Genomic DNA, 14,031 nt, shown 5'->3' on the forward strand with positions numbered 1-14,031 from the left:
TGCCTTCCAGCTCTCCATTCTATGGCACCAATTGACTCAGGCAGGCTTTCCCCCAAATTATTCCCCCTTCTTTGGACTCTGGTCAAAACCAGATCCTCTCCACCCTCCCAAACCCATCCCAGCCAATATGCTCATGTTACTTTGCTTTTGTTCTTTTACACTTAGCCAGGAAATCATTCTTTCCAGCCCCACAACTAAGTCATACCCTTCTCTTAAAAAACCCAATTGCCTCTTCCGACAACTAAATGTCTGACACATAGTGGGAGCTCAATATATGTGTGCAGAATAAATGGATGAATCTCTATTACAATTTTCTGTTACATTAGTAAGCAATTCATCCCAACTGAATGATTTCCTAATTGCCATGTGTTTGTGTTCTTTTTAGGTAGACCGTAAGCTCCTTATTTTCTGTTTTTTTGTTGTTTTGTTTTTTCCCCCCAAGACAGGGTCTCTCTCTGTTGCCCAGGCCAGAGTATAGTGGTGTAATCATAGCTCACTGCCACCTCAAACTCCTAGGCTCAAGCAATTCTCCCTGCTCGGTCTCCCAAAGTGCTGGGATTACAGGCATGAACCATCGTGCCCGGCCAGCTCCTTGATTTTAAGGGCCATTTCAAAATACTTAGACATGTTCCTAGAAATGTGCCCAGTGCTCTGAGGCGTTTGACAATGTTAATCACCCCTTTCTGAAATTCTCTCATTGGCTGCAGACTCACCGCTCTATCATGGTTCTCTTCCTCCATCTCTGGACATTTCTTCTCAGAGACCAGGGTTGAACTCCCATCCTGCACTGTATACCCATCCCCGTGGCTTCAGCTGCCACCTGTTTTTGATGGCTCCTAAATCCATACCTCTAGCCAACCTCTGTTCAGAGCTTCCAATCTGTACTTTCAGTTGTTTACCTCCTTATGTGAATTTCTGCCAAACTTAACATATCCAAATCTGAACTTACACTGTCCCGATTTGCTTCTTGTCCTATGTTCTTGATCTAGATGAATGGCATGAACATCTCCCAATTCCTGCCACCCCACTCCTTCACCAAGCTCCTGTGCTAGTCAGTTCTGTCTGCCATAACAAAATACTACAGACTGGGTGGCTTACACAATGAAAACTGGTTTTCTTACAGTTTTGGAGGCTGCAACGTCCAATATCAAAGCCTCGCAGGATGTATTTGCTGGTGAGGGCGCTCTTACTGGCTTGCAGAGACGCCTTCTGATATGTCTTCGCATAGCAAAGAGAGAGAGATCTTTTTCTATATAAGCCACAGTCCTAACAGATTAGAGCCCCACCCTTATGACTTCTTTTAACTTTAATAACCTTCTGCTAGGGTTTGCATATGTGCCATCCAAAATTCCGGTGTTGCCAATGTGGTAGTATTAAGAGGTGCAGCCTTTAAGATGTGATTAGGTCATAAGGGATCCTCCTTCCTTAAAGAGATTAAGGATCTTATAAAAGAGGCTTCATGAAATATTTGGCTAGCTTGCAGTCTTGCTCTTCTCACATGTGAGGACACAGTGTTCCTCCCCACAAGTCCCTCACCAGGTACCAGTGTCTCAACCATGGACTTCCAAGCCTCCAGAACTGTGAGAAATAATTCTGTTGTTTTTAAATTACCCAGTCTCAGGTATTCCGTTATATCAGCATAAATGGATTAAGATACCTTCTAAAGATCCTATCTCCAGAGAGAGTAACATTGTGGGAGCTAGGGCTTCAACATCTGAATTTTAAGGGAACACAATTCAATACCTGCTCTGAAGCCAAATACCTCGATATCCTTTTCCTTTCCCTCATCCAACTGGTCATAAAGTCATTTCCATTCCACATCTTAGAAGTTTCCCAAATCCAGCCCCACTTCTTCCTCACCAGTTCTTCTCTCTGTTCGCTGCCTCAACCGAGACCATCCATCATCTACTACCTAATCGTCTAGCTCTTATTCCTACCCTAGGCTCTCCCAGTCTAGTCCACAATCCTGTCCACAGGACAGAGTCCAACCTATCTCTCCAAACTAATTTCTTCCTGCCTCCCGCCTATCCCCTCACAACCTACTTTTTAACTACTCTAAACTTCTCACTTTTTTTTTTTCATTTTGTACAACTTCATTAACATATAACTGAGAGAGAGAGAGGGAGTTGTTGTTTGTTGTTGTTGTTGTTTTGTTTTGTTTTGTTTTTTGAGACACAGTCTTGCTTTGTCACCCAGACTGGAGTACAGTGGCCAGATCATAACTCACTGCAGCCTTGAACCACTGGGCTCAAGAGATCCTCTTTCCCCAGCCTCCTGAATGGTGGAACTACAGGTGCACCCCACCATGCACAGTTAAGTTTAAAATTTTTTTTTTTTTTTGTAGAGACAGTGTCTCACTTTGTTGTTCAGGCTGGTCTTAAACTTCTAGCCTCAAGCAATCCTCCCACCTCAGCCTCCTAAAGCACTGGGATTACAGGTGTGAATTACTGTGCCCAGCTTGATTTTCTCTATTGTTTTTCTGTTTTTTATTTCAGTGATTTCTGGTCTCATTTCTATTTCTTTTATTCTGCTAACATTATGTTTAATTAGCTCTTCTTTTTCTAGTTTCTTAACGTATAAGCTGAGGTCACTGATTTGAGGCTACACTAGCTTCTTGTGGCTGTTGTAACACATTACCACAAACTCAGAGGCTTAAAAGATCAGAAATGTATTATCTCACAGTTATGGGAGCTAGAAGTCTGAAATCAAGGTGTCTGCAGGTTGTACTCTCTCCAGAGGCTCTGGGGAGATTCTGTTCCTTGCTTCTTCTAGCTTCTGGAGGCTTTTGGCATTCATTGGCTTGTGACACATTACTCCAATCTGTCTCCATTTCCACATGGCCTTCTTCTTTGTATGTGTTTCTCTTTGTCTGTCTCTTATGAAGATGCTTGTGATGACGTTGAAGGTCCACTCAGATAATCCAGGGTGATCTTATCTCAAGATTTTTAATTATATCTGCAAAGACTCTTTTTCCAAATAAGGTAATATTCAAAGGTTCTAGTGATTAGGATGTGGACTTATCTTTCTGGAAGCCACAATTCAGTCCACACAGAGACCTTTCTTCTTTTCCAAACAGGCATTTAGTACTCAGAATTTCCCTCCAAGCACTACTTTGGCTGCATCCCATACATTTTTATAGGTTATGTTTTCATTTTCATTTTCAAATCAGTGAAAACATGTTCATATTTCCCTTTAAATGTCTTCTTTGACTCTTGAGTTATAGAGACTTATGTTCTTTAATTTTTAAATGGCAGTTTTCTAGAAATCTTGCTGCTATTGGTTACTAATTTGATTCTGTTATGATCAAGGTACTTGGTATGACAGGAATCCTTTAAAATTTATTGAGGCTTGTTTTTTTTTTTTTTATTTATTTATTATTATTATACTTTAAGTTGTAGGGTACAGATGGTCCAGAAAATGATCTGTCTTGGTGGATGTATATGCACCTTTGAGAAAAATGCTTGCTCTGCTGTTGTTGAGTAGAGTGTGTATAAATGTCAGTTCGGTCAACTTGTTCCATAGTGTTACTCAAGGCTTCCATGCCCTGATTGTTATTTTGTCTACTCATTGAGAGAGATGTGTTGAAATCTTCAACTATAATTGTGGGTTTCACTATTCTCCTTATAGTTCTATCAGCTTTTGCTTCATGTATTTTGAAGCTCTGTTACTAGGTTTATAAACATTTAGGACTGTTATGTCCTCTTGAATTCAATATTTTATCATTATGAAATGATCTTTTTTTAATCTCTGCTAATATTCCATGTTCTGAAGTCTTTTTCTGATTATTTAGATCAGTTTCATTTAATATGGTTATTGATACTGTTGAGTTTAAATATACTATCTTGTTGTTTGTGTTCTATATGAGACTTCAACTATGTATTCCTTTTCCTCTTTTTATGCCTTTTTGGGGGATTGAGCGTTTTCTACAATTTCATTAAATCTCCTTTTTCCATATTAACAAAACATTTTCAAGTGTTATTTTAGTGGTTGCTTTGAGATTTAATTTAACATCACAGTCTACTTTCAAATTATACTATACCACCTCATGTATAATAGAAGACCCTTACAACTGCACACTTCTATTTTTTTCTCTTCTGGTTTTTGTGCTATTGTCTTATATTTTACTTCTAAATATATGCACAATAAATGTTTATTATTTTTGTTTTACACAGTCAGTAATCTTTTAAAGAGATGTAAATACTAAAAAAAATTCTTTTATATTTCACATACAGTTACTATTTCTGGTGCTCTTCACTCCTTTGTGTAGGTCCATATTTCCATCTAGTATTGTTTTCTTACAAAGAATTTCTTTTGAACATTTCTTATAGTACCGGTCTGATGGTGATTAATTCTTTCAGCTTTGCGTGTCTTTATTTCATCCTCATTTTCCAAAGATATTTTCATTAAGTATAGAATTATAGGTTCACAATGTTTTTGGGGTTTTTTTTCCCCCCAGCACTTTGAAGATGTTGTCCCACTATTTTCTGGCTTACATTGTTTCCAGGGACAGCACAAAAGTGTGGAGCATTGGGAGGGCTTTACCTCTACCTCAACAGTCTTCGCAAACTCCCTCTAGTCTCTGATATGGAAAGTTAATTTGTAGTAGGTTGTGTAAGTGAAGTTTTATAGCCCTGCTTCCCTTCCACCCAAATGGCACACAAGATTGTTTTCCATCATTGTATCCTCACTGTATTTGGAAATTGTGGAACTTCCACCAATTGCTTCCAGAGCAGTGGCACATATCAGAGTTAGATATACTATAATCCCAATTTTGAGCCCCTTCGAGGATATAACTGCCATTATTAAATGGTTATTTTTTATTACCTAAGACTTATAAATTATCCATGAAGATGCACTCTTTTAAGGATGTAAGGAGAGAATTACAGCATATGTTTTTAAGAGGTTACCTTGTGCTTAATTAAAGTTATTCATTAAAATCTTACAAACTATGTCTTAGGAGAACATAGAATTCCAGACCAATAGTAAGAAATGCATTAGCCTGGGCCTTTTGAGACCAAAGCTTGGGGAACACTCTTAGATAAAGGAATAGTCTCGGCTGGACCCTTCCTTCTGGCAAGATACATTCCAGGCATTTTGGCATTCATATCACAAGAGAGAGGTAATATATTCCCTATTTTTATAGATGAGGAAACCAAAGCCCAGAAAGGTTAGGTAAATTGCTGAAGATTACATGACTAGTAAGTAGTAGAACTAAGTTTTGATTGTCAGCATGTCATATTCCAAACCACAAGAGGAGACATTGCCTAAATAATCAGACCTTTAAAGAATTCTCTACCTATCCCCCAATTAACATCTTAGAATTTTATAGTTATTTTGACAGCAAGATAGTTCAATGCCTACTCATCTGCTTGGGGAGTTTCTTTTTATTACTCCCTTGTCTAGCTCCACAGATGTCAAACTTTAATGTGCACAAAAATTACTCTATCAAAGTATAAACTCCATTTTTGTTACCATTTTATGAGTTTTCTAGGGTACTTTTGGTATGATTACATTTTTACCTTAAGAAGTGTCATATTTTAAACCTAACAACTAATTGTTTTAGGACCACACTGTATTTTTCCACTATATTCAATGTTTCTCTAATTTTCAACACATAGTTTCCAGTCCTTTTGGGAAAATGTAGTAATAAGGAAAACACTGTGGGAAAGAGTATATTTACCAAGTTTATATGACTTTACTTTTAGATTTAAGGGAGTGTGATTAATGTACCTGAAGAGTTTAAGTTCTTCTTTGTGGTGAGGAAGATGACTTCTTGAAAGACAAAGGTAAGCATGGAAGTTTAATCTAAGACAGCAGCTCTCAAACTTTGGAGTGCATAAGAATAACCCAAAAAGCTTGTTTTAAGTGTGTATTCTTGGACGGGAGTTCTGAGTCCAGTAATAAAAAGTACCTTATCTGACTATGCCTTTTTCAGATAACAATTATAAACTCTGGACAACACACACACACACACATCACACACACACACACATAAACAAACAATTATTTGAAGGCAGCAGACAGTGGTCAAAAGCAGAAAGAAACTGAAGAAGTTTCTAATCATTAATGTAACTACTCACTGGGTAAAAATTAAGCTTACAAGGATATTCCACTGAGGATAATACTCATACCACACAGCACAGGGCAAATGGAAGGTAAGCAAAAAGGTCTAGTGTTTTTTATTTGAAGTGTCAGAGGATGGAGTTAGGGGCTGAAAGAATATCTGAGAGATTAAGGTAGGGAAATCCTAGAACAGAGGAATCTAGAGACTCTAAAATGTATTATTCACAATGGCAGATTAAAATAAAAAATTACTAGGCATGTGAAGACATAGAAGGTAATTTCCAAAATCTGAAGAGAATGCAATCAATAGAAACAAATCTCTAGGTTTGGAATTAGCAGAAAAGTACATTTAAATAGATGTGTATATATATATTCAAAGACAAATTAAAATATTATGTCAATAACTGAACACATTGGGGAAGTCTATCAGAGAAATGGAAGCTATTTTAAGAATGAATTCCATCCTGGCTAACACGGTGAAACCCCGTCTTTAATAAAAGTACAAAAAATTAGCCAGGCCTGGTGGCGGGCGCCTGTAGTCCCAGCTACACGGGACGCTGAGGCAGGAGAATGGCGTGAACCCGGGAGGCGGAGCTTGCAGTGAGTGGAGATCGCGCCACTGCACTCCAGCCTGGGTGACAGAGCGAGACTCCATCTCAAAAAAAAAAAAAAAAAAAAAAAAAAAAAAGAATTGAAAATTCTCTAACTAAAGAGCTATAACATCTGAAATGGAAAAGAAAAATCTCTGGGATGAGCCGAAAGAAGACTGGCAACAGCAGAAGAAAGAGCCAACTTGAATATAGAATTTATCCAGTCTGAGAAGCAGAAGGAATAAAGAATCAAAAGAAAAACAGCCCCAGTGATCTGAGGGACAATATCAAATGAGTGCAAACATAAAGCAAAGATTTATTTTATGCCCTATTAGATCATTAAACATGCAGATATCGGTCAGGCGCGGTGGTTCACTCCTGTAATCCCAACACTCTGGGAGGCTGAGGCAGGCGGATCACCTGAGGTCAGGCATTCCAGACCAGCCTGGCCAGAAACCCCGGCTACACTAAAAATACAAAAATTAGCCAGGCATGGTGGCACATGCCTGTAATCCCAGCTACTCAGGAGGCTGAGGCAGGAGAATCACTTGAGCCCAGGAGGCAGAGGTGGCAGTGAGCAGACATCATGCCATTGCACTCTAGCCTGAGCAATAAGAGTGAAACTCTGTCTTAAAAAAAGAAAAAAATGCAGAGATGAATTTTACATTAATAAATTGTTTGTATCTTTCAGTGAATATTATTATTGTTGTTTGCATGGCCATCAAAATTTTTACCTTTGAATAAAGGTATTTCTTAACACTGGATTGGTTATAGCATGGAAGAGATTCAATCACTCCACCAATGTGGCAAATACCTCACCAGCAAGATCAGTCCTTTCATGTATGGCTGCCTTGATTAAGCTTCAAGAATAAAATTTAACACACTTCTAGACAATATACCTCAAAAGAGATTCTTCTACTTGCTTCACTAGCTAACTAAACAGAAATCATTATTGCCTGGCTTGGCTTGGCTTCTCCTTCCAGCAGAAAATTAACACCTTTGTTAAATAGGCTGTATAGATTTCTCTTTTTTCTGGGGGAGTGGGGAAACTTGTTAAAGTAAGTCATCTCACCTCGTTTTTCGACTTCTTTTAGTTGAATCTCATATTTTTGAAATTCATGAAATGCTTCTTTCATCAGTTGTCTAGATCTACTTTTTGCCTTGAAAGTCTACCTAGGAATTTTGTTTTCAGTATAATGGATATAACCATTAGTAACGCCACAGTGATCTGTCTGTAGCTATATATTAATAGCTAGTTAATATTTCCCAACATATCTTCAACAAGAAAAAAGAAATTCTTAGAGACAGACACTCCTCCAATTATATTCTCTTCATATATGATTGTATCTCACAGGTTGATTGCTATGGTATTTGATTCCTAGTTACCATGATACCATTAAGTGTTTGCTGCAGAAGCTGCCATGCATGGTCACAGAACTCAGTGGAAGTTCTATTAAAAGACTTACCAGTTTGATGCCTGTTCAGTCAATGTCTTCCATTCTGTTGAGGTTGGAGAACTTCCAACAGAAGTTAAGCAAAGTTCAGTAGGTATTGAGCTGGTTCTTGCTTAAACTGGTGGACTTTATCAACCTGATGCATGCAACAGAAAAGAATAACTCTCATACATTTTAAAGCTGAGCTCATGGGTCTTTCCTCATCATCATTAATGTGCCTTTATGTGAAAGTTAAAGCCCAAGCGCTGGAAGCACAGTATAGGTTGTACTTTATCTTGATATTTTGGTCAGCATCACATGATTTAATGGGAAAAAGACCTGTGGTTGGACTTTGAAACAGCAGCAATGTTGAGTTGACAGTTATTTCAAAATGATCCAGTTTATTCCACACAATGTTTAATTGTCAGATCTTGGAAGATTAATGATTTTAAGAGAGTCATAAGCTGAGATAGACCTTAAGAAATTAGATAAAGAGGATATAACTCCATCAAGTGAGCTGGCAATGCCAAATTAGTGAATCTAATCATAAGCATCACAAGCTAAACTTAATGGTTGGCGTGGACAGTCTCTGTTCCAGAAACCTCCAAGGTCACTTTGGATGTGAATACCACACTCCTACCATTGTACTCAGGTTACTGCTTTGACATTTGATTCTTATTTAAATTTTTCTTTTTTTTTTTTTTAATAGATGGAATCTCACCATGTTGCCCAGGCTGGTCTTGAACTCCTCTTGTTTTTCAACTTCCTTTAGTTGAATCTCATATTTTTGAAATTCATGAAATGAATTTCATGAATTCATTTTTAAATTCATTTCATTCAAGTGATCCTCCTTTCTCAGCTTCCTGAGTAACTGAGACTACAGGCATGTGTCACCATTCCAGGCCACTTGGTTCCTTTTATAGTTTCTATTTCTTCATTTATTACAAGCATATTTTCCTTTATGTCCTTTGAGCATAGTTATAACAGCAGCTTTAAAATTCTTGTCTGCTAAATTTAACATCTGGATCATCTTGGGGTTGGTATTGATTGTGTATGGGTCTCATTTTCCTTTTTCTTCATATTTCTAGTAACATTGGATTGCATCTGGTCCTTGTGAATGATTCATTGTGGAGGCTCTGTGAGTTTGCTACTGTGTGGAATCTCTTCAAGAAAAAGCCATAAAAGAGAGACACTTCTCCAATTCCATTCTCTTCATCTAACCGTTGACTCTCTTATGCTTTTTGTCTGCTTTTAGTTATTCTCTGGGACTTTTAGGTAGTCTTTTTATATTTTGTCTGGAATTTATAGTTATCTGAAAAAGATTTGGTTAAATAGAAGCTACTTTGCCATTATGAGAAACATTTTTTTTTTTTTTACTTTTCATCTTTGTTGTTGTTTTAGATGTGATGTCTCACTATGTTGAGCAGGCTGGAATGCAGTGGCTACTCATAGGCATGATCAAAGAGCACTGCAGCCTCCAACTCCTGGCCTCAAGTGATCCTTCTGCCTCAGTTTCCTGAGTAGCTGGGACTACAGGCATGTGCCACTGTGCCTAGCTTTTTTTTTTTTTTTTTTTTTTTTTTTTTTTTTTTTTTTTTGAGACAGTTTCACTCATTGCCCAGCTGGAGTGCAGTGGTGCAATCTTGGCTCACTGCAAGCTCTGCCTCCCAGGTTCAAGCAATTCTCCTGCCTCAGCCTCCCAAGTAGCTGGGATTACAGGCTCCCACCACCACGCTCGGCTAATTTTTTGTATTTTTAGTAGGGACAGGGTTTCGCCATGTTGGGCAGGTTGATCTCGAACTCCTGACCTCAGGTGATCCACCTGCCTCAGCCTCCCAAAGTGCTGGGATTACAGGTGTGAGCCGCCATGCCCAGCTCTGTGCCTAGCTTTACTTTTGATCTGTCTGTGTCTTTATTTTTTTCTTGTAGATACTTGAGTCTTGCTTTTTTATCCAGGCTGATAATTCATGCCTTTTAACTGGGGTATTTAGACCACATATAAAGTAGTTTTTAGTACAGTAGTTTTAATTCTGTCATACTTCCATTTGTCTAATATTTGTTCTCTCTGTTGTTTGTTCTTTTTACCCCTTTTTTTCAGCCATCTTTTGTAGTTCAGTATTTCTTTAGTATTCAGTTTTATCTTTGTCATTGGTTAATTGCTCTAACTTTTTAAAAATGATTTCTCTACAGTTTACAATCTACATCTTTAACTTATAGTTTACTTTCAAATAATATTATTGCACTTCACATATCATTGAAACACCTTATAACAGTATAATTCAATATTTCTATTGTCATACATTTTACTTCTATATACATAATAAACAGTCTATTATTTTTAAATAATAAATTTTAAAACCAGGGAAACTATCTTTTATTCCTATTCATATATTTGCCATTTCTAGCACTCTTTATTAGTTTGTGTGGCTTTTATTTTCTCTCAATATGAAGAACTTCCTTTAACATTTTTGTAGTTCAAGTCTGCTGACAACCAAGTTTTTGTTGGTCAAACAATGTTTTCTCCTGCGTTCCATTTTGAAGAATATTTTTGTTTAATATAGAATTCTAGGTTGAAAATTTCTTTTATTTCTGAAACTTAAAGATGTTGTTCTATTTTCTTCTGCCTTTATTATTTTTGATGAGAATTCACCTGTATTCTTTTTGTGAAACAGGGTCTTGCTATGTTTACCAGGCTGGAGTTCATTGGCTATTCACAGGTGCAATCATAGTATACTATAACTTCTAACTCCATTGTTCAAGTGATCCTCTTGCCTCAGCCTTCCAAGTAGTTGGGACTACAAGCATATGCCCCCAGACCTGGCTTCTGTCATCCTTATCTTTCGTTTTCTGACTGTTTTTAAATTTTTCTTGTTTTTTTTTTCAGCAGTTGCATATTATGTGCCTTCATGGTTCTTTGTGATTATCATGCTTGAACTTTGTTGAATATATTGGATATGTGGGCTTATAGTTTTCAACAAATTTGAAATGTTTTTGGCCATTATTTATTTAAATATTTTTTCTGTCCCTTCTCTTTGTGGGCTTCAATTATAAGGATACTAGACTGCTTGAAATTTTCTTACAGTTCATCAAATATTTGTTCTTTTTTTTCTTCTTTGTGCTTTCGTTTGAATAGTATCACCATGCATTCAAGTTTATTGATTTTTCCCCCTAATCCGTCTAATCTTGTTTTAAGCTTCCAGTAAATTTGTAATTTCAGATATTTTGTTTTGCCTGTCTGGAAGTTCTATTTGTTGGTTTTCATGTCTTCTATTTCTTCACTCATTATGATTATGTTTTTCTTTAAATCTTTGAACACTTATGTAATATCTGTTGTGTGTGTGTGTGTGTTTTGGTTTGATTGTTTTTTGTTTTTGAGATGGAGTCTTACTCTGTTGCCCAGGCTGGAGTGCAGTGGCCCAATCTTGGCTCACCGCAACCTCTGCCTCCCAGGTTCAAGTGATTCTCATACCTCAGTCTCCTGAGTAGCTGGGATTACAGGTGCCTGCCACCATGCCCAGCTAATTTTTGTATTTTTAGTAAAGACAGTGTTTTGCCATGTTGGCCATGGTGGTTTCAAAATCCTGACCTCAGGTGATCTGCCCACCTTGGCCTCCCAAAGTGCCAGGATTATAGGCATGAGCCACTGCACTTGGCCCTGTTTATTTGTTTCTTGAGACAGAGTCTCAGTGTATCACCTAGGCTGGAGTGCAGTGGTGCAATCACAGCTCACTGTAACCTCAAACTCCTGGGCTCAAGTGGTCCTCTTGCCTCAGTCTCCTGAGTAGCTGGTACTATAGGCATGTGCCACTATGTCCAGCTAATTTTTTGATTTCACTATGTTGCCCAGGCTGGTCTTGAACTCCTGTCCTCAAGCGATTCCTCCACCTTGGCCTCCCAAAGTGCTGAGATTATAGTTGTGAGCCACAGCACCAGGCCCTATAATAGCTATTTTAAAGTCCTATCTACTGATCCTATCATCTCCATTATTTCTGGGTTTCTCTCTATTGTCCAATTTTTTCTTTTGGGTAACATTTTCCTGCTTCTTTACATGCTGTCATTTTAAAATTGGGTTTTAAATATTGTGAATATTACATCGTTGAGTGTTAAGATTTTGTTACTTTCCTCAATGAGTGTTGGATTTTGTTTGATCAGACAGACAACTTTCTTGCTGATCAGCTTGGTCATTTGAGGACTTACTTTTAAGCTTTTAGAACAAAGCTAGACTAGCCTTACCCTATATGATTAGCTCAACTCTACTACTAAAGTGTGACATTTCTAGGATCTCTACTGAATGACCAGTGCAAACAAGAGCTCTTCACTCTGTCTTATTAGAACCCAAACACTTCCCAGCCCAGTGTAAGCTATGGGAAATTTTTAATTTACAGTTTCATTCATTGCCTAGCCTTCTGGAATCTCATCCTATTTATGTGCTACTTATATTCAAAGACTCAAGAGGACACTGTGAATATTTCTGGAGCTCTTTTGTTGGCATAGCTCTCTTCTAGTGCTCTGTCTCACACATTCCACCCACCTCACCCTCCTCAAACTCTGATCCCTGTCTTCTCAACTTAGCAAGACTGCCATATACTCTTGGGATTCCTTTCCTGTGTCATTGTCCAGGTTCTTCTTGCAGACAGAAAGCGTGGGTGATTGTAAGGCTCTCGTCATCTGTTTCTCTTTTCTCAGGGACCATAGTCCTGAACTATTTGTGACCTAATGTCTGAAAAGTTGTTTTATATTTTTTATCTAGTTTTATGCTTGCCAACAGTGGTTGGAGATGTTTGTCACTAGTTAGTCATAGCTGGAAGTGGCACCAGTGACCTAATTATTTTTACCTCCAGCAATTTTCTTCAAACCAAGAGCTAGAGTTAATGGAGTCACATTTGTATGAGCATAGAACAGACAAAATTGGACTTGGGTTGACAATCTTTTTTTCCTAGGAGGCAGCTGGAGAAAATGGTTACATAAGCCCCAGCACCTAAATCTTTTATGGAATGATTGTTATTTCTAATTTACTAAGCAAAGATAATAACATGTGCCAGAAAAGTAAATAAATTTCTGCTAAATAAAGTATATATTCAATAAGACTGAAAAAAGTCATTGAATGTTGAAGCAAAAGCCCCTTCTGAGAAACAACAAAATTACCAGAGAATTAAATCAAAGAGACTTTGAGAGAAACTAACCAATATTCTCAAACTTTGCAATGAAGTAACAGGAAGCAAAGTGGGTCATGGATCAGATGAGAAGCTTTTTTAGTCAAGATTCAATTAGAGAAGCAGGACTACTAGAAAATATAGATAGAGAGAGATGACTGATTGATTGGTATAAATATAGATAATATTGAGACATATATCCCAGATACATATTTAACACACATACATACATGCACACACACAGAACTTTGTTACAGGGATTTGATCTCAATTGTGAAAACCGGTCAAGAAGTCTTTGTAAAGTGATATTAGAGCTTGAAGTTTCTCAGGACAGGCAGTTAGGAAGGGATGTAAAGTGCAAGAGAGAAAGGACAAGCCAGAACCAACAGGCACATCCTGAAACCTGAAAGGATAAGTTAAAATTTGTGTTAGTTCTTACTGACGCTGATCTTGATGGCATGGATACCCTACAAAAGAAATTGGTGCCTTTAGTCATGGAGCTGAAGACACATCTAGCCTAGGAACTAGAGAAGCTGAAGAATTCATGGGAAGGTGGAGCTTTTACAGACTAATAGGTGAGCCAGAAGTTAAGTGACAATGTGTATGTCACTTTAAAAATTGGCTTTTGCTTCATTTTTGTCCTTTAAATCTCACACAAACATATATCTTGTGAGTTGGGCATGATGGCACATGCCTGTAGTTCCAGCTACTTGGGAGGCTGAGACAGGAGAATCCTTTGAGGCCAGGAGTTAGAGCCTGTAGGATGTTATGATCATACCTATGAACAGCCAC

General features: G+C 37.7%; 1 long non-coding RNA gene across 2 annotated transcripts in view; it reads left to right on the forward strand.

Annotated features, from left to right (window-relative positions):
• LOC135971963 (uncharacterized) overlaps positions 1–14,031 on the forward strand; it is a 107,223-nt gene that overhangs the window by 963 nt on the left and 92,229 nt on the right. Inside the window, exons 2-3 of one of the 2 annotated variants that reach the window (XR_012415738.1) lie at positions 2,197–2,312; positions 5,706–5,786. This is a non-coding gene — a long non-coding RNA (uncharacterized lncRNA). The remainder of the gene's footprint in view (positions 1–2,196; positions 2,313–5,705; positions 5,787–14,031) is intronic. The other variant, XR_010588443.2, reaches the window with a different exon arrangement.

The sequence above is a fragment of the Macaca fascicularis genome, chromosome 7 (genome assembly GCF_037993035.2).
Source record: "Macaca fascicularis isolate 582-1 chromosome 7, T2T-MFA8v1.1".
In the NCBI taxonomy this organism is placed as follows: domain Eukaryota; kingdom Metazoa; phylum Chordata; class Mammalia; order Primates; family Cercopithecidae; genus Macaca; species Macaca fascicularis.